Raw genomic sequence first — 5,550 nt, 5'->3', positions numbered from 1 at the left:
GTAGTGACCAGGAGTGTCACCAAAATCTTCAACAAAACATTGATTGTTGGAAAATACGTCGAGTCACATTTATCAAGCAGCCCAAATGCCTCAAAATTCCTATTAATATTTATGGATGTCTGGTACCAAAGCTCGTATTCCACGTTTACCTGCAACCAGCCAGTGATGCAAAATATCATGACACTCACGTGACACTCGTCTTCGCATCAACCAACTATCGCTGACAGATCGTTTTGTCACGCTCTGAGAGTTAGAACTATGGCAAACAACAATCCCCAGTAATGGGCGCTGCTCACAAGCAAAACATTACACTCGCTGCTGATAATGAAAAGCACAACGAAAACAGTGAAGACTTCTGCAGTACGATCATGAGAAAAAGCGAAACGACAGAAGAAAATGAAAACAATGCCTACGCATTCCAAGTTCGTCTCGGCAGGTGCGACTGTGTGAGTTATAAACAAAGCAGGCAACATGAAACGGAAGCTGTTGGGCTCACTCACCAACACACTTAAATAAGCAAGCAAAGCAGCAACAGCTTCAAAACGAGCACAGATGAGTGTCGTGATTGTCGGGAATGACCAGATCGGTGATGGATCACAACAGAAGACGACATTCACCAGTTGCTTTTTAATTCTTTCGTCAACTTGATGGATGGTCATGGAGAGAGCTTCGACGAGCACATTGATAGGAATGTACAAAGCGTTACTACCATCAACTGTTTGGTGATCGTGATTGTGATAGGTCGCATCTCTGGCAACCACGCTGGTGAAATCACAGAGATAACAGTTAAGTTTGTCAAGTTGGAATGACTCTCCAATATCTGTAAAACCAGACAACAATATTTAGAACACCGGAAGGATGTCATCATTTTTTGTGAAACGTCCCATCATGTTTTGGATCAATCCATCGAGTCATGGAATGAAAACTGCTCTTCGATAGTATTCCTCTGGTGTTTCTACTGGTTGATTTGCACGTATTGTTAGCTTGGATGCACGTGGATACAGTCGTAACTGCGCATTCGAAAACAGACATATGCAGCTTTGAGGCTGCATTAAAAATTTCAGCAAATTTTGCTTCTGCGTCTCTCCTTAAAAACCTGTATTATACTGCTCGCATGATTAAGAGCCGATATGAGGTCCACATATTTAGATTGTAATCCTATTGAAAGTGGTTGTGTTGAAAGATCACATTGATGAAATAAATATATAAGATGTTTGTATCCTCTTATAAACAGAAAATGCATACTTTGCCTTAAGAATAAACTTCTAATATTTAAATAAGTTTTTAGACCGGTCCTGCTTTATACTGTGCCAATATGGTCTAGATCTTGCACTACCAGGAAAAAAGAACTTCAAAGGATTAAGAACAAAGTTCTGAAGATGATTTTGAAATTGCCTCCTTGGTACAGTACTACCGAAGTACATAGAATTTTGAATGTTGAGACTTTAGAACAAATCTAGATAGAACTGGAATTAGGGCGTAACAGCTTTTGTAAACAATAAATTCTCTCGTCGATTTCTAGCAACTCAAGGCACCCCTACACAAATCAACATATCCATCGGGTAGGGTAAGCCTTTCGAGAAATCATCGAGAGAAGCCATTGTTTACATTGCCCTAATTCCAGCTCTATCTAGAAATGTCCAACAAAATAATTAATAATTTTAGGGGAAAATCGTTGCAATCTTCAATTGCAAAGATTAATTAACTTTATACATAGATAAGATATAGTTTTAGTTTTTAGTTTTGATGTGAATTGTTATACTGACATGCAGGTTTAAAAGACCTGTTTAAAATACTGAATTTCCAAGGCAGGAACAATGTAAAATCACTTAGATTTATATCATAAAAATTACAGCAGATAAGTTACTAGGTGGCTTGAGCACCTGGGTTAAAACAAAAAGTAATTTATTTTGAATTTTGAACAATTAAAGAGTTAAAATCTAAATAGAAACAATGTGTGACTCTTTATTAAATCCAATGGTACATATGGAAAGGTAAATAAATTAAGAAGTCATTTGTTGTAGAAACATTCTATTTTGAATGAAATTTTGCTTGAAAAAGAGGGGTACAGTGTGGATTGTGTTAAGAAGGCTACAAATTGGGTCTACACCCTAGTTCCTACGGAAGTGAAACGAGGCTGATATTTCATAAAAACTCGATGGTCCCATGATCTTTAACAGAATCGCTGCAAACATAAATTGTTCATGCACACTATATAGGTACAGCCCGAGTCCCATTGCCAGAGGGGCTATAGGCCTGAAGCCTCGTCCATAAATTATTATAATATAATATGAAAAATAAAAAAAATCTTACTCAAGTAATGGATATCCATTATCTTGGGTCAGATTTTTTTTCACATGATTATAATAATTTGGGGGGGGGGGGGGCTTCAGACCCATAGCCCCCCCCCCCATGGCTACGTGCCTTTGAGGATCGAAAGTGCTCAGTAGACTGGCCCACATTTAGGTGGGGGATTTTTTAAAAAAATTTCAACGGGCCAACCCCCAGATTTGTGCCATTAGGTGAGAAAACCACTCTCTGAAAATTTTAGCTCATTAGGATGTAACACGAGCTGGCGTTTTTTATTTAAAATTGATATGGGGATGAAATTTATGGAGAAATAACAGTTCATCACTCTTTCGTGCATAGAACTGGTCAGCAAACTCGATTAAACTCAGAATTTCAGCACACGTAACTATAAGGAACCACTTTGATTAAGACAGCATCACGATTTAAGTAAGTATTATGCAGATATTAATTAGTTATGTGCATTCTGTTTGTATATTGCAACAAAATACAGGCAGCTTATGCAATTGATACTATATTACCACTAAAAATAAAAGCTCATATTGTCCATAGGCCAACATCCAGGCTCGTGTCTTTTGGTGCGATAACCACTCTTTGAATGTTTCAGCTCTTTTTGACGTCACACGGACTGGCGCTTTTGGTTTAATGTTCAATAGATCATACTGTCTCGTTGAATGAGATTAGTTGAACTATATATGCGAACAAATAGTCTTGTAGTTCTAGCCTAGTTTACGACTCAATACCTTAACTTACAATAAATAACAATACCAAAACTTGACCAATCAATTCACAGAAGTACATACCGATCCCCTCATAAATCACCTCATTATTAGTTTTGCTTTAATAATCGATTGGAAAAACCATCTCATATAATCCACATCTGATCAAACATACATCAGCCGATATGTATGGCAATATTTGTATGGCAAAGCACGAGCTGCAAAGAAAAACATAAACAGATTGATTTTATGTAACGCACGCGTGCATCGTCCGTCGTTTGTCCAGCCTCTGACGGCTGTTGACCACTTGCCATGTGATTCAGCTGGTGGTGGAACTGGATTTGCTTCTGAACTATTTCTGCTATCCCCGTTTTGTGCGTAAATATTGCGATGATTACAGTGTATTAGTCAGCTGCAGTAGGTGAGAGAAATGGAGAATCCTACCAAGTAGCACGCGTTATGATCATTTTCCGTTGAAACGACGATTTATCCGGGTTTCTTTCACTTTCCTCTGCGAGCTGCCCGTCATTACGGCAAAACAAGTTCTTTCCAGGTTGAAGAAATTATACTTAACTCGAGCTTTATTTTGTTTTCATACGATTCAGGATTGACAGCATTATACGTTTTACTTTCGTGTGGACGTATCAAAGTTGATATTTATACTATAGTATGCATGTTTTGTTTTAGTTCAAGGAAGGACCTACATGAGCCATATCAATTATATATAATTGATATGGCTCATGTAGGTCCTTCCTTGAACTAAAACAAAACATGCAACATATCGACCATAAGATCTTACGCATGGCCCATTTAGAAATTAAACAAATTTGAGGTTAAAAGAGCAATCCTATACAGGCCCGCCCAACGTTTTTAAACCGCAGGCAAATGCTACACACTTAGAAATAGCGAATTTTACACGCGACGGAATCCATTTTTGACATAAAAGATGAGACGTAAACAAATATGTCATGTAATATTAAGTGCTCTGAGACTGAAAAGATCATTTATCGACGAAAAGTACATTTGTTTGAGCTGTTATGACTCAACTTGATGTAAAAATTGACACTCATATATGTCACTTAAATTTATATGAATTTTGAACATGAAGCCATATAAACTGGTGGGCCGGAAATTTTCAATACATTATTTTTTCCACATTTATTTTTACAAAATCAGAAACTTTTGCGTAATTTAACAAACCATAAAAAATTGCAAAACTAAATAAAGAAAACAATGGAACGATACTAAGTAATGTAATAAAATTAATCTTTTTATTTATGTCGGCTAGTTTTTCGAGACCTACTAGCCTTATACCCTGGACAGACTATGGCTTATATCATGTAATATAAGCTGTCTTGCAATGAGCACTCATACATCTAGTTTTCACTGGAAATCCTATGTATGAGTGCTCATTGCAAGACAGCCTATATTACATGATAGAAGCCATAGTCTGTCCAGGGTATTAGAGTTACCTCTATGGTATTGTAATAATAAAAAATTCCACCACTCGAAGATGTCAGGAAGGAACTCTCAGGTGGAAGCATATTTCATGGGCGATTCTCTCCAGTAGAATGCATTAACTTATCAACGACGCTCAACCACCAAGGAGACGTGACCTAGAGAGATCGAGTGCAGGGGAGTTGGCCTCCATTTCTCACAAGTTCCGGATCGAATCTCAATCCACAACCAGTAAAAAAAGGACTCACCCGTAACAGACATACCACCCCCTTCCCTTCCCGGGGCGATGTTTTATTTTTCCATTTATTTTTAAAATCGATAAAGTAGATCTGTCAAGTCAACACATACACTCTAAAGTACACTGTCATTTTTTTAATCAATAAATTCGCCAACCAACAGTAAAATAACAATAATATATAATGTTATTGAAAAAAAAATATATGGGGAAATCACGGAAATTTCATTGTTAAGATACTTAACAACCACCCTTTTTTTTTGTAAATTTTCCATTTACCATGAAATTTACTGTTTAGGTCAACATAAATCAAGGTAAATTTATTGTAGACGTAACAATATAAATCATTGTTAAGACAATAATTTTCGTCTTATTGTTACATTGTTTTTTAATGTATTTTTGTTGTTATTTTTTTCGGGTAGTCAAGTAGTGAGCCAATTTAAAATCGTTAGTTTCGTATTGATTGTTGGTATTACCTGTGATATCGTACAATTTAATTGATTTTCGCCTGATTAAAAATTCACTTAAACAATCACTTACTAAATGTAAGTTCAACTCAATCAAACGTCCTTTCGAACTTTTCAGTCTCGGAGCACATAATTTTACATGACATGTTTGTTTACGTCTTATCCTCTATGTCAAAGATGGATTCCGTAACGTGTAAGATTAGGTTTTTCTAAGTGTGTATGGTGTTTATGATTAAATACTCATTCAAAGTTTAATATTTCTTGAATTTAATTGTTTGAGGTTCAAGAATAGGATTCTCAGTAGTTATTTAAAAAAAATATGAAAAACATTAATTGTTGTAAAACTATTTAGAATATACTGCAA

Source organism: Ochlerotatus camptorhynchus, unplaced genomic scaffold (genome assembly GCF_037179485.1).
Source record: "Ochlerotatus camptorhynchus isolate MF236.1 unplaced genomic scaffold, CSIRO-AGI_Acam_v1.1 ptg000089l, whole genome shotgun sequence".
NCBI classification, from domain to species: Eukaryota; Metazoa; Arthropoda; class Insecta; order Diptera; family Culicidae; genus Ochlerotatus; species Ochlerotatus camptorhynchus.
This window is presented reverse-complemented; position numbering follows the sequence as displayed.